This window comes from Staurois parvus, unplaced genomic scaffold (genome assembly GCF_062004578.1).
Source record: "Staurois parvus isolate SC_StPar_1 unplaced genomic scaffold, SC_StPar_1.0 ptg000155l, whole genome shotgun sequence".
Classification (NCBI taxonomy): domain Eukaryota; kingdom Metazoa; phylum Chordata; class Amphibia; order Anura; family Ranidae; genus Staurois; species Staurois parvus.
In genome coordinates this window covers 30,891,640-30,908,244 of record NW_028317951.1, presented here as the reverse complement: position 1 = coordinate 30,908,244, position 16,605 = coordinate 30,891,640, and the positions used below count along the sequence as shown (strand labels likewise).

The 16,605-nt window shown below is 40.4% G+C and overlaps 1 protein-coding gene and 1 long non-coding RNA gene across 2 annotated transcripts in view; both read right to left on the bottom strand.

Annotated features, from left to right (window-relative positions):
• XXYLT1 (xyloside xylosyltransferase 1) overlaps positions 1-16,605 on the bottom strand; it is a 250,603-nt gene that overhangs the window by 77,872 nt on the left and 156,126 nt on the right. The window lies entirely within an intron of this gene.
• Positions 8,873-9,782, bottom strand: LOC149463389 (uncharacterized). Its single transcript, XR_016312494.1, has 2 exons — positions 9,259-9,782; positions 8,873-9,153 (listed from the first exon to the last, which is right to left on the bottom strand). It is a non-coding gene; the product is annotated as an uncharacterized LOC149463389 (long non-coding RNA).

The following is a 16,605-nucleotide window of genomic DNA, read 5'->3' as shown; positions in this document are numbered from 1 at the left end:
CCATGGTGTCATTGTGCATGGTGGATAGGACGTAAACATCTCTCCTATCCCTCCATGTCACAGCCAACACTTCCTTGTTCCTCAGACTTGCAGATTCCCCCCTTTGTAGCCTGGTGTTCACTACATTTTGTGGGAAGCCCTTCCTGTTTGTTCGGGTGGTACCGCAGGCCATCGTTTTCCACGCAGACCATGGCAGAAAAGGGCGATGCTTGTGTAATAATTGTGTAGGAAGATGTGATACCCCTTTTGGAAAAGTGGAAAAGCCAGGTCCCAGAAAATTTTTCCACTTGTGCCAATGTAGGTTGAGCACCCAGGGGGCTGGAGCTGGGAGTGTTTGCCTTAATACACGTGGAAGGCATGCACATAACCCGTGGCACTTTCACAGGGCTTGTTAAGCTTCAGTCCATACCTGGCCATTTTACTGGGAATGTATTGCTTGATTCCCAGCTGGGCAGTAGAGTGGACAAGAGATTCGTCCACACAGATATTTCGGTCAGGGACAAAGTTCAGCAAATATTTAAGAGAAAAGAAAAAATTAGTGGGCAAATTTTATAGAGTTTGTCATAGCCAGGCTGATCTCGGGGAGGGCACCGGGAATTATCACTGAAATGCACGAAGCGCATTATGTCATAGCGAGACCTGGACATTACAGATGAAAAAATGGGAATATGATGGATGGGGTGGGTGGACCAATATGAATGTAATTAATTTATTTTTTTGTAAGTCCCATGTTGATCGTAAGGCCCAAAAACAATTTAAACTCCTCTACTGTTAGCCATCTCCATTCAAATGGACGGGCATAGCATGAATTGGGGTTGTCTGCAATATATTGTTGGGCAAACAGGTTAGTCTGATCCACAATAAGTTAACCCTTTGAGGACCAAGGGACGTATTTGTCCCACGTTTGTAATTGCGTGTATCATCTGATTAAGAACTTAAAACTTTTTTTTTTTGGATTGAGTCAAAATATTAGTTCTTATCAACAAACAACAAATGGATCTAACTTTTTGCCAATTATTTCATGAAATGGCTTAGTTACAGCAACTGAAGTGTACGAACTTTAAAAACAAAACAATTGATTCTTTTGGCGTTCCAAAACCTTACGGTCCTCAAAGGGTTAAAGGAAATTATCAGGGAAAAATAAATCTATAAAAATCAATCGGGGAAAAATTCTCTGTGTTGGGCTGCACACTTGGTTGTGCGGTGAAAGGAAATTATCAAGGAAAAAAATTGTAGCTTATCCTGAGGGTTTGCCAAAACATCTGGGATGTATGTTTGGGCCCTGTCTCTTGGGGTCTGGCATGATATTCCAGTGCTGGTACTGGGCCTTTCATCCTGGGGTCTACCTCCATTGGTGTTTGCCGATTGACCATTTGGGTGTTATGGTGCTGGTACATTGGCGCTGCTCTTGGTTGCCTGCTCTTCAGAGCATCTTACTCTTTTAGGAGGGACTGCTTCCTCTTCCATTTTGGTCACTGATGCACTGCTTTCTACTGGCTCATATTCCGAATCGGACGGTAAGAGCTCCCTGCTGCTCTCGTCCATCATGCTGAGGATTTTGAAAGCCTTCTCACTAGTGAAATTTTTTTTACATCTTGGCTGTATGACAGGCAACTATGCTGGGTACACTGGTGATGGGCAGCAGTGATGGTGGCTCTGTTATGAGTACACTGATTTGGCTGCACTGATGACAGGTACACTGATAGACTGCACTGGTATATGCGCTGACAAATACACAGATAGGCTTCCCTGTTGAATGTGCTAACAGGTACACTGATGGGCTGCAAGAAAGGTACGCTGATGGACTGTGCTGACAGGTACGCCGACGGGTTGTGCTGACAGGTACACTGACGGGCTGCATGACAGGTACACTGATGGGCTGTGCTGACAGGTACACTGATGGGCTGTGCTGACAGGTACACTGATGGGCTGTGCTGACAGGTACGCGACGGGTTGTGCCGACAGGTACACTCACGGACTGGTGACAGATACGCTGACAGGCTGGCGACAGGTACACTGATGGGCAGCTGTGACAAGTACGCTGATGGGCAGCTGTGACAGGTACGCTGATGGGCAGCTGTGACAGGTACGCTGATGGGCAGTTGTGAAAGGTACGCTGATGGGCAGTTGTGACAGGTACGCTAATGGGTAGCTGTGACAAGTACGCTGATGGGTAGCTGTGACAGGTACGCTGATGGGCAGCTGTGACCGGCAATCAGGGCAGTGTGAAAGCAATCAGGGCAGTGTGAAAGCAATCAGGGCAGTGTGAAAACAATCAGGGCAGTGTGGTGCACAGTAATGTGTGCTGTAACTCACTGTTTCCCTTCTCCTCACATAGGATCCATGTGTGAAGAGGAGAAGCGGTAACGGCAAGTTACTGCTGTTTGTTTATACTTGTGACTGACTGTGGTAGGACACAGCGATCACATGGTAAAATAACCAATTTTATTGGCTGTTTACCTACATCAGGGAAGCGCTTTGTCCATGGGACACAGCAGACGAGAGATCGGCATGCTCGTAGGGCACCATATGACGTCCTCCTGAATGGACAAGGGGCCCCGCCTGTCATTTTAACATAGGCCGGGCGGGAACAGGTTATAGTATATGTGAACTCTCACTTTGTAAAACAACCCATTCACTTTAGAAATGCAAGGCAAGTGTTTGCGTAAATGTAAAAAAGAAATAAAAAATAAACTATAAATACTTTTTTCAAAAGTGATCACATGACCTCAGCTGCATAAGGGGCTTAGAGGGGTGTGGGTGGAGACTGCAGCGGGATTGTCAGCAGAAGGCAGAGAAAGAGCAATACATTGATCTTCCCAGTGAAGAGCTGTGTAGAGGGGTTTATCAGGACAAGTCTTAACCACTGGAGAACAGGGAGGCTGAGCTCCCTGCAAAGCCAGAAAACTGATTACACTGGGAAGGATCTGCTTCTAGGCCTAGCATGGTCAGTCTGGGGGAGTGGTTGGCAAGATCACCAGGTATATCACACAAAGGAAGCAAGAGAACTTGATGCTTTCTCATAAAAGTAGATGGTACAACAAGCACATATCAGGAATATGAGGGGGTAACATACACTTTAAATGTAAAAAGAGCTCCTGTGGCTCAATGCAGTTATTCTTTCTCTCTTAAAACTGCGAAGAAATACCACACATACAGTATATAAGAATGCATTGTTTGCACTGAATAGTGAGAAGCAGCAGAGCCCACAAATATGAAAAGAACTAAGAATTCCTTTGAAGCAAGTAGTAATATTGAATAATCGCTTTTCTCCTAATATCAAATAAGGCAAACAAAAAACATTATATTATACATATATATATATATATATATACACACACACACTGCTCAGCATAAATGAGTACACCCCTTTTGAAAAGTAAGATTTTAATCAATATCTCAATGAACACAAGAACAATATCCTAAATGTTGAAAAAACTGAGAGTTTTATAGAAAATTTGTTTAGCTCATTACATGAAAGTAATGTTAATAATATAACTTAGATTACAAAATCTTCCGTTTTACTCAAATTAGTTTATGCAAAAATGAATACACCCCACAACAAAAACTACTACATCTAGTATGTTGTATGACCTCCATGATTTGTAAGGACAGCAACAAGTCTTCTAGGCATGGAATGAACAAGTTGGCAACATATTGTAACATCTATCTTTTTCCAATCCTGCTGGATGGAGAGTGATGCTCAACTCTTCAGAATTCCCCATAAGTGTTCGATTGGGTTCAAATCAGGAGACATACTTGGCCACTGAGTCCCTTTCACCCTGTTCATCTTCAGAAATGCAACATTTGCCTTGGATGTGTGTTTTGGATCATTGTCATGTTTGAAAAGTGCATGATGACTAAGGGCACAGAATGATGGTAGCATCTTCTCTTTCAATATAGAGCAGAACATCTGTGAATACATGATACCATCAATGAAATTCAGCTCCCCGACACCAGCAGCACTCATGCAGCCCCACAGAAGGACACTGCCACCACCACGTTACACTGTAGGCACCATGCATTTTTCTTTATACTCCTCAGCTTTGTAACGCCATACAGTTTTGAAGCCATCAGTTCCAAAAACATTTATCTTGATCTCATCAAACCAGAAAACAGACTCCCAGAAGTCTTCTTTTTCAGCATGGGCCCTGGGAAATTATAGGAGGGCTTTTTTCTTAGGGGGCTTTAGGAGAGGCTTCCTTCATAGATGACAACCATGCATGCCATTTCTCTGCAGTGCACACTGTATTGTGTCACGGGAAACAACCACACCAGTTTGGCTATCTACTTCTTTAGCTAACTGCAGTGAACTTGCATGGAGATTTTCTTCAACCCTTCTCATCAGAAGAAGCCCCTTTCAGGTCTTAAATTCCATGCACAGCCTGGACATCTCTGTGAGATGGTTGCAGTTCCATCTTTGTTAAGTTTTTGTATTAATTTTGCTACAGAATTCTGACTGATAATTAAAGCTTTGCTGATCTTCTTGTAGCCTTCATCTTTCTTGGGTTAAGAAATTATTTTCTTTCTCAGGCCTTGTGACATTTCTCTTCCATGTGGTGCCATTTCTGACAGCATGAAACAGGAAGGGGTTTTCTTTGTTAAGTAATGTTCTTTTATAATCAAATGTCTGCTGGACACCTGTTTAATGAATAACTAGACACACCTGTAGTTGAATTCTTGTTAGATAGGATTTTGTTGTGTAAAATTTAACTTTGCTCCTAAGACTTTCATTGGGGTGTATTCATTTTTGCAACATGGTCTTGGATGAATTTGCTAGGAAAAATACTGGTTTGTGTGAGCAAATTAACAAATATTGTTTGCAATCAATGGCCTGCATTTTTGGGAGTATTTTGTAGTAAAGTGTCCCATAGAAAATGTTGATTCTGAAAGGAAAGTAAAAAGGTTTTCTGACATATCTGTCAGGGCAAACTCATTTATGCTGAGCACTAGAAGTTCTTTATTAGGGTTTACCTACCATTTTAACATTTCTAGGCTAAAAAAAATAAAACCTCCTCTATGTAACTGAATTAAGTAACCCAGAATTAGGCACCAAAATTCTTTGACCATACCAACTGGTAAGAAACCAATATGTATTTAACTGCCTAAGAAGAAGAGCCACGTAGGCCTTATGACAGTGATGTTAATTCGTAACAAACTAGTTTAACCCAGGATACCACTGAACCCAACCTTCCAAGCACAGTTATACAAGCACGTGTTACACAGAAAGTACCCTTTTTAAAAATACCATGTAAGTTTAATGGGTGTTGCAAACAGGCAATGCTGAAAATGCTATTACCACAATGACTGCAAAAGCACAAATTGCCTACTTCTGCTTTAAACCTCGAACACTGAAAATGTCTTTCTATCACAAGATAATGGAAATCCGAAATGAACTTCCTGGAATATAGGTTATAGGATTGTCTGCCCAGATAACCTAGTAGCATAGATCCATAGATGTAATGTAGGTCACTGCTTGTGGATTCTGCTGTAAATTGGACAGTAGATCAATACAATGCTGGGCGGGGACCTTTGTACACATTGAAAACAACACTGCCAACAAAAATACATGACTATAGACCAAACTGAGCATCTTACTCCACTTACAAAATGATATACAGTATAATGCAATTTGAACACCCATTTTTATGTAAGTTTACCAACTGAAGAAAAGTAGATGTGTTTAATACTGTATATCATGCTTTTACAAGTAACTTGACATAAAAAGTACAGTCAATTAGAACAGAAAGTTTTTATCAAGAGAAAATTCAAGGAGCACTTGACCTCTTATTCTGTCACTGAACGTTTTATATGTTCTTAGAAGAAATCAAATAGTTTCTGTGAAGAGATCACAAGGGCATGTATTGTCAATATCCACGTGTCACAGATATAGGGTAGTGAAGAATAGAAGGCAGCATCTAACTGTGGCCATACACACTCACAATTTATTTTCAAAATGATGTGTGATTTGATCAAAGCAATCAAATCATCAAATAATTGAATAACTTCCATGCTGATTGATTTACTGTTGATTTAGGACAGATTTTGTCAAACTATGTAAATCAACCAGGGCAGAAAATTATGACCATGCTGCATTGATCAGAAGCACTGAGATGCTTTGTTCATGAATTTGATTGTATTTCGATTGATTAGATGAGATACTTTTGTAACCCTTTCCAGCTTCATGCAAGTCAACAATTCTTGATCGTAGGTCTTCTGAGAGCTCTTTTCTGCGAGGCACATCAGACAGTGCTTCTTGAAACCAGTAAACCCGTAACAGGTGTGTGTTTAAGGGCAGGACAGCTGTCAGCAACACATCCAATATCATCACACTGATTGGAGTCAAGGTTGGCTCACTCCTGGCTCCAATTAGCTCTGGGAGAAGTCATTAAGCTAGGGCCTCACATACTTTTACCTCCATGCACTGTGAATGTTTACATGGTATGTGCAATTAAACATCTAATGTTTGTGTAGTATTATGTTCAGCAGACTGTGTTCTTCTATTGTTGTGACTTAGATGATGTTCAGAGCACATTTTATGCCCAATTCATGCAAATCTCCACGTAATCCCAAGGGGTTCACATACTTTTTTTTGCAACTGTACCTAGGGGAAGATGCACTGCTGGTTGCAGTAACTCCAGAAAAAAGGTGATTTGCAGTTGGAAGAGATGTCAGAGGCAAAGGCTTAGCCTGTGAGCTACAGGGGTTGACCAGAGCACCCATATGTAAAGGAGATAAAACTACAAAAGACTCATATCTGGATTTTCAGACATCCCCTCACTTATAGAGGTGAGGGTGCACCTTCATTCAGAAGACCTACCAAAGGTAGACTTCGAGCCATATGGCTGGAACAGGAGGTAGACACAGAAGGACTACATGTACTGTTTGCTGAAGTAGATAATGGAGCTGGATTCCTACATTTACCTCCTACATTGAGGCAGGAGCGTCTTTCAGCCACTCTTGGCATTGCTAGTCTCAGTCAAGAACAGGTCCAAGGAGACAATATACCTTTAGGAAAACCAGATCAGACTCTCCTTGAAAACTTCAACAGTTTTCAAAGCATGGAGCTAAAGCGCCCTGGTGCATTTGCACAGACATTAATGCCATGCCCAAGACATCATGCCAAGCACAAGTTTGGATGCTTGTAACAAACCATCATAAAAAAAAACAAAAGGTACCAGACATTTGCTGTAACTAACATGAGACAGGGGCCTAACCCTGTGATGGAGGGGTATTCTTGAGGGATTTTGCCCATTCTGATAGAGTATGGCAAATTAAAGTTATTGCCAACACAGGACGGAGAACCACACCAATTAATTCCAACGGAGATTTTAGTAGGGCATTTGACTGTTGGTGACATCTCTAAAGGTGAGAATGCTGTCCACCTGTTTGGTAGTCTGCCTGTTAAGGCGGAACACGGGTGCATCCACTGTTCGAAAGGACTATCAATTTATGAATTACTTTTCAAAGAGAAAAAGACAAAGACACACTCTCCGGTAAGGCTCAGAAACCACTTGGGTGTTTCCAATCCCCATAGAAGACTTTGGGTACCGGGTTCTGTATGTGGAGGTTTTTCTTTATTTCTCTACTGGTTGAACTAGATGGACTGGTTTTTTTCAAGCTACGTAACCATGTAAAGACCCACAGTGGATGACTCAGGAAGGTTTTTGCAGCTGCAAACGTTCTAAAAGACCCAAGGCCTGAAACAGCAAGCTAATTCTCCTGGAGCTCTTTTGGTGCCAGAGCACAGCACTCAGAAATTCTACATGCAGGCACAAACACATAGGAGGTCCAAAGTAGACAAGAAGGTCCCTGTAGACATAGGACAGGCCTTGGCCTTACATAATGGAGCAGAGATAGATTAAGACAAGAACAATTCTATGACAATAAGGACCCCAGAGTCTGGAGTACAGGTGTCGACTCCTTCTGGGGATATGGTGTTAGGGCCTCACAGAATTACTAGGGGAGTACGGGCTGAGGTTCCAAGGCAGATGGAGGTGACCAAGTCACTGTAAGAGGGCAGGGAAAACAGACAGGAGATCCGTGTAGTGCTTTGAGGGCAAGAGAGGCAGTGGGATAATTCTAACTCTGGGCTAAATGGCAGGAAATAAAACATGGAGCACCCAGCCCTCCACCCAAAGAATGACATCATTGCTCAACCCCTTGGACTTAATCCTCATCACAGTAAACCTGCAGTAGCAGGAAATTTTCAACGGTACAAATGACATGCAGCTCCTGGTGCTTCAGGCCGACCTTTCTTTCTCAGTAAATGGTTCTTCAGATGCATAGTCACAGCTAAGTTTGTACTATGGCTCTAGACTGACAGTGCCCCAAAAAGCACTAGCACAGTATACAACGGTATGCAAAGTGGGATAATGCAGATCCCAATGCTAGGCTAGCCCCACACACAGAGTCCGGGCAGGGTGCAGCCTCTAAAATTAGTGCTGGTGAGCTGCATATTGGGAGATTTGCTATGTAGTGAAAAGCTCAAGCAGCAAGGTGTCTTGATTGAAGTAATTGAGGGAAAGACACTAGCTGTGCAGCAAGGATCTTGATTGAAGTCATTGGGGAAAAAACACATATATAGAATGCTAGCAAAAATCAGATTGATGTTTTTCAGCAGAACTGAAAAAAAAAAAAAAGCATCCAAAAGGGCACAGAAAGGTACAGAAAGGGGTTACAAAAATAGAACAGAAACAAGCCACCTAAAATGACACAAATAGCTGGTGTCATTGTCATATCTCCGACTCACTTATACAAGTGTGGATCCATAAACCCAAGAAAATGCATACCAAACAATATGGTAGTGTGACAAGGGCACTCCTACCTGAAAAAAGAAGGTTACCAAATGATCCACGCGGAGTAATATGAATTCAAAAAATCCAGACAATACTTTATTTGATCACATAGATCATAAGGAGGTTAAACATGAGCACGGTGAACATGTCAAACAAAATAAAATCATGTTAAAAAGCACTTGGCGTCTTCATTATAGGGTCATCTTAGCAAGTAGAGCACCATATAGGGCAATATAGAGTAATGGTGAGGTAGTTTCGCCTAGATTTCCATGGATTTCCAGCTTATATTGGAATAAGTCATGTATTCAGCAGATATGTTCCCAATATATGTCAGGAGCCTCCTGGTATATGGAAGCTGGAATACAAAAATACACAATGTGTATAAGAAAATGTAGGAGCTGAATCGCATCCAAGCCTCACCAAGCCTCCCTCTACAGTAATTCGTGGACACTTCTATTACCTTCTCAGTTATGAGACTGTCATACCGACTTCTCAAATGTAAGGACTTCCTGGGTAGCCACCCCAAATGAAACAAAGTCCACAGTACCAGATGATTCTGAGGATATATATAAAAAGATAAGTGTATATATCACAGGCATCAAGTAACCCCTGAAAATAAGAACCACAATATGAGTATATTACCATCAATAAAGATCAAAAAGACTCCCGTCGACTTGAAATAGGATCAGGTCCTTGATGCTTGTTTAGAGGTGTATAAGGGGGTGGGAAGCCAGGTAGTCACAATACGTAAATTCCAGACACATATAGTGTATATATAGCAGGCCGTGTGTACCTGAGTCTATATACCCAATGAAGGGTTTCCAAAAATTACTCAATCTGAGAGAATTGAAGCGGTTTCATTAGGATATGGCTATGTCACAGCATACAGTGCCAAAAAATAGGATAGCGTGTATATATATATATATATATATTATCCTCCAAAGAGGATTTCCAAAAAATTCCCCGAGCATGCAGGGTAAATTAGGCCCGTATAACATGCCTTCTTAACTCCATAAATGCTCTATAAATCTAAACAGCTGTAAGCTTAAATAATTTGCCACCGGTGGAAGGTATATTCCCCTGGGGGATTGCCGTTTGCGAGCCGCTGTAATAGTAGCCTTATGGTAGTTTTTCAGAGGGCCTCGTGCCTTCCTAGCAAGGAGCTGTGACACCGCCGTTCCTTCCCACCTCGTGGGCGCCGCACCCTGTGAAGACGCCGAGCGTAGTGACGTCAATACGTTGACGTGTTTCGTCCGCCAATCACCGCAGACTTCGTCAGAACTGGGAGGGGACTTCAGTCCTTTGCCTTATATGGTGCACTCATTGCATACCAAAGAATCTCCACCTCGCCATCTTGTGTTGAAAGAGTATCACTACATTTGAAATATCCAAAGTGAATTAAAACACATATATTAAATTTAAATTGACTGCTGGTAATAGCAAGGGGAGACCATATTACTGTAAATCAGATCATCTTTGAAGAGGATACTGGAAAGAACTTATTATTATAGTGATTATTATTCAAAGAGGGAGACATCCAGACAGGGTTCAATTTCCTAATTTTAATATTGATCTAATTATTATAGGAGTTTAATGTATAGTGGGAATAAGGAGAATCACATAGTTAGATTCATAGTTTCTCCAGATAAACCAATATTTCATTCCCATATATAGTGCCCCAGTACAGGTTATAACTCAAGGTATATTAAAGGTTCCAAGAAATTCAATTCAAAAAAACTCCAAAATTGAGTTCTGTGTTTAGACCATATGGGACAAGTGCACCCAGGGTATAAATCCAGAATTTTTCTTTTTGTAGGAGGACTTTATCAAAGTCCCCCCGACGAGCTGAAATATTCAGCAGGAAAATCCCTTTCACTTTCAAACCTTCTGTTTTACCCCCGTGTACTTCTTTGAAGTGTTGTGCCAGTGGGTTCTCTTTCTCTCCCTTTCTTACATTCCTATTTTCATTTCTGATATCTCTCAGGTGTTCACCAATCCTAGTCCTGAGGTTCCTTTTTGTTTTTCCTATATACATCTTTTTACATGGACATTCTATCATGTATATTATTCTACTACTGGAGCAATTAATAAAGCTTCGCATCTGGAATGCCTTAGATTTATCATTGTTGAAGAACTGATTAGACTTATGTACAAATGGACAAATTTGGCAGTGGCCACATGGGAACATACCACATAGGCCAGTCCTCCTAGTTAACCATTTTCTTTGTGGTGCCCTCTGAAACTCTGATTGTACTAATATATCATTTAAGTTCCGAGCCCTTTTCGCTACCATTTGGGGGCTCTCCCCTACAACTCTTGCTATCTGTGGATTTTGAGTTAGTAAGTACCAATGAGAGTCCAGGGCCTTCTTAACTTCCCCCCATTGTTGTCCAAATTTAGTTATGAATCTTACCGGTTGATTTGCCGAATTCGCCCCTGCCTTTGATTTTGATTTATTTATAAGCTCCTCTCTTGTTCTACCAAGGGCTCTTCTTTTTGCTCTTCTTAGGGTTCTATGTGAATAACCTCTTTCTCTAAACCTCTTGTAGAGCTGAATAGATTCATTTCTATATTCAGCCTCTTCTGTACAGTTCCTTTTTATTCTCTGAAACTGACCAATGGGTATTCCCTGTTTTAAACTTTTTGGGTGATAGCTATTAGCATGTAAAAGTGTATTGGCCGCTGTTTCCTTTCTAAACGTTTTGGTGACTAATTTATTTCCGTAGATAGAAATTGATAGATCCAAAAATGTTATTACCTCTCTATCTACTGTGTAAGTAAGTTTGATATTCCTATCATTCTCGTTTAGGAATTCCATGAATTTTTTTAGCTCATCTATACCTCCATCCCAAACCATCAGGACATCATCAATGTATCGCAACCATTTTATTGCATGTTGCTTATAGGGAGTGGAGGGATATACCAACTCCTCTTCCCATAACCCTAGATGTAAACATGCAAATGCCGGGGCCCAGGGTGCTCCCATGGAGGTACCACATATTTGCTGATAGAAGGAACCCAGGAACTGAAAACAGTTATGGGTCAGCATAAACTCCAACAGGTCCGATATAAATTCATTTTGAGTCTCCATTTCAGGGAAGTATATCTCCAAAAAATGGGCCACAGCTCTCCGTCCCCAGACGTGTGGAATAGAGGTATATAATGATTCCACATCAATGCCCACCAGAAATGCGCCCTTGGGTACTTTTACATTTAGAATCTTTTTCAATACATCTCCCGTATCCCTCACATAGGATCTGAGTTTCAAGACAAGATCCTTAATTAAATCGTCTACAAATTTACCTATTGGTTCCAACGGACCACCGATAGCCGATACTATAGGGCGTCCCGGTGGTTGAGTAGGATTTTTATGTATTTTTGGAATTACATAAAAGGTGGGGATGTTATAGGCGTCAACTGTCAACATGTCACATTCCCGTTTAGTTAATAAGTTTGCTTCACGTGCCAGTTCCACTTTTTTATTTAGGGCAACCACGAGTTTGGGGAAAGGATTATTGTGTAGTTTACGATATGTATCCGGGCTCTTCAACTGTCTAAGTACCTCCTTTTCATATTCCGCACTCTCTAGTAATACTACATTTCCCCCTTTGTCACTTTTTTTAATCACAATGTTTTTAGCATTCTTAAGTTCCCTCAGGGCTGTTCTTTCACCCCTAGTAAGATTATCGGTGTTCCTCATTGTCCAGTCTATTTTTCCAAGATCATCATGTACTAGATCTAGAAAAGTACTTAGCCATTTATTTTCCCTAATATTAGGCATTCTTTTAGATGGAGTTTTAAGTCTAGTGTGTCTTTTCCACTTATTTGAGACATCCACCTCCCCAATCTCACCACTTATAGGGGTCTCCTCAAGAAGACTAATAAGATCACTTAGTGCCTGTTGTTCCCTCTCTGAATTAAGGTCACAGGGATTTAGTTCTTCTTTAGATAGATATGGAATTCTTAAAAGGATCTTTCTCAGGAAAAGATTTAGATCTTTATAGACCTCAAACAGGTCCATTTTATCCGTAGGGGAAAAGGTCAAACCTTTCCGTAGTAAATCATAATGTCTTTTTTTCAACACAAAGTTGGAAAGATTTATTACCTTAAGATCATTAGTTCCCTCCTCTGGGTTAGTCTTTACCTCTTGTGGCTTCTGGTTCGATTTTGATTGGGTGGTTTTAGGGCAACTATGGTACTTCTCTCTTCCTTTGTCCCATTTATTTGTTTGCTTGTCTGTTTTAGTATCCCTTGATTCTCGCCAGCCGTTTTTTCCTCTAAAAAACTGACAGATCTCTTATTACTTTCATCGTCATCTTCGCTCATTGACGAATATCGTCTATTATTCCTAGAGAAATGTTTTTTGCGTTTTGATCGAATCCTTCCTCTACTATTTGTTAGATCAAATATTTCGCCTTTCTCCCAATCCTCTAGATCTCTTCTAAATTTTTGTTGTTTTGTAACTTTCAGATTTTTTTGTATTTTTTCTATCTCTTTTCTAAGGAAGTCATTATGTTTATCAAACTCAGGATCATTCTTCAGGGGATCAAGTGATTTTGCACTTTCATTAATTTCATTAGAGAGTTCATTCAATTGAACCTTCTCTTCTTCCACAATTAGTCGCATGATCCCTATGCCATGCTTTATACAGACCTCTTTCCACCTTTCCAGAAATCTGGGGGTGTGAAGATGTTCAGCTGGAATTACTCTTTCCCTTAATCCCCTAGGAACAATTCGTCTCTCTATATACGATTCAAGGGATGTAATATCCCACTTTCTATTCAAATATTTAGTAGTTAGCTTCTTATGTAATTTAAACTTAGTCTTGATGTCTTCCTCATTTCCCTCTACCTGAGGGTCTAAATTCTTCGTGAATGCAGATCTAATTTCAGCATCCATCTCCTCATTGATCTGATAGGCCATTTCCCCCCCTAATATTCTCCCTTCCCTCGAAAGGGAGGGGAATACAACCTATCTAATGGATTTGGTCAAAGAATATTAATTATCCAACAGTCAATGTACACCGTGCAAATGTTTAAGTAAAATCAAAACCTCCAAGGTGGCAGAACAGGTTATAAGAACCTTTAAGAGAGTATGTCACAAAAATAGAACAGAAACAAGCCACCTAAAATGACACAAATAGCTGGTGTCATTGTCCTATCTCCGACTCACTTATACAAGTGTGGATCCATAAACCCAAGAAAATGCATACCAAACAATATGGTAGTGTGACAAGGGCACTCCTACCTGAAAAAAGAAGGTTACTAAATGATCCACGCGGAGTAATATGAATTCAAAAAATCCAGGCAATACTTTATTTGATCACATAGATCATAAGGACATGATCTATGATGATAAACATGAGCACGGTGAACATGTCAAACAAAATAAAATCATGTTAAAAAGCACTTGGCGTCTTCATTATATGGTCATCTTAGCAAGTAGAGCACCATATAAGGCAATATAGAGTAATGGTGAGGTAGTTTCGCCTAGATTTCCATGGATTTCCAGCTTATATTGGAATAAGTCATGTATTCAGCAGATATGTTCCCAATATATGTCAGGAGCCTCCTGGTATATCCAAGCTGGAATACAAAAATACACGTGTATAAGAAAATGTAGGAGCTGAATCGCATCCAAGCCTCACCAAGCCTCCCTTTACAGTAATTCGTGGACACTTCTATTACCTTCTCAGTTATGAGACTGTCATACCGACTTCTCAAATGTAAGGACTTCCTGGGTAGCCACCCCAAATGAAACAAAGTCCACAGTACCAGATGATTCTGAGGATATATATAAAAAGATAAGTGTATATATCACAGGCATCAAGTAACCCCTGAAAATAAGAACCACAATATGAGTATATTACCATCTATATTGCCTTATATGGTGCTCTACTTGCTAAGATGACCCTATAATGAAGACGCCAAGTGCTTTTTAACATGATTTTATTTTGTTTGACATGTACACCGTGCTCATGTTTAACCTCCTTATGATCTATGTGATCAAATAAAGTATTGCCTGGATTTTTTGAATTCATATTACTCCGCGTGGATCATTTAGTAACCTTCTTTTTTCAGGTAGGAGTGCCATTGTCACACTACCATATTGTTTGGTACAGAAAGGGGTTACACTGAGGCTGGCTTACAATTTTCTGTTTGCCAGAGTCTCAACCTCCTGTAGGCAGCAGCATAACCTCACTATTTCTGCATTCCTGCAGGCAAAAAAGAACGGTCACTCTGTAGTAAGAGGAACTAGCAGGATCATCAGGTTTTTAAATATGATAAAGATTTCAATTATTAATTCTTTATCGCATTTTTTAAAATGGTGCTTGCACTGTTTTTTTAAATTGTGTAATATCCCACAGAAGTAGTATTTACACCTCAATAGAGGATTAGTAGAAGAAAAAACCTAAAGTCTATGCTGTATAATTTCCTTTCTCTTGGCAAAACTGTATTACCAATCACACTCAGTTGCGAAAGTGACTCACAGAAACATTGCACACCATAGAATATTATCTAATCAATGAATGACAAGTAGCCACACTTTAAGAATATTCAAATGTGCAATTTGGCCATATTATGGTATGTGTTTGCATATGAAAAAGAAACAGGGGTTGCAATAGGCACAGCAGAGACTGGGCCTAGAGAGACAGGCGTCCTGTACTGCAAGTCCTACCCTTACATCACATAAAGGCCGGGAGCAGGCTGTGCTGTCTTGCAGGAGTGCCTGACCAAACAGAATTAAAAGTCTTTTGGCAGGTCAGCCAGTTCACATTTTACAAGTGCAGATTTAGCGGTTTACCTGTAGTTAAGCTTTAAAAGTGTGCCTTTCACTTATCTAAAATAATCCAGTCTGCAGTCCCCTGGAATAGGAGCTAGTAAATCTTCACTGTTCCAATGAACTCTTACTGCTGCTTCTCAGCCCTCCTGTGTATGTTAAATAGTTGGTCCCCACTGAATGCTGTCAGTTCTCCTACTAGCCACTATGTTACTAAAGGACACAGTACTGACTTAGCAGCCAGCAGGAGGAACCACGATGCCCAGCAGGAGACATGTATTCTGCACTCCCAGAAGTGTTGACAGCAGCACTCAGAGCTCAACCACCCACATGATATAGGAATATTCAGCTTCTTTTATAACAAGGAAGCTGAGCTGGATTTTTTTTTTACATTGTAAAGAAAATACAGGCTGAATGAGATCTGTATTGCTATGTCTGATACTCTCAGTGATGAGCAATCATTCAGCATAATAAGCACTTTGTATAATTGTAATTCACCATTTATTTCAGACATCTAGCTTTTACAAAATGTTTTCAGCAGAAAATGGAACACTGGGCAGAAGAAAGCTCCAAGTATAATCTCCAAAGCAATCTAGTGGAAGTAAAAACCTAAATCTACAAGACATATGAAATGAACATACTGTGCCATGCTGCCCACCCACAATGTTAAAATAAGCCAACAAGCGGTATACTTAGAATCTTTATATTTAAACAGATTAATGCCACATCACATTGCCTGGCTTCCTTGCAATTGCAGCAACCTTTAATACATGGGCTATTATTAGTGTCTCCAGAACAAGTTCGTGTGTGACTTCATTTCATGGATTAACACAAACTGACTAAAAAAGTTTGGAGACTTTGTTCTTCTTAGCTATTCGCTATAATTAATGCTAAAAGGAATGCAGAAAATCACATTAGTCTGCAGCTGCCGGTCATGTAAGGTTCTAAGTAGGGCAAAACTACCAATCATGAAAATGAGTTGTGCTACATGGGATTACAGAATATTTAGAATCCCTAAGGATTACCG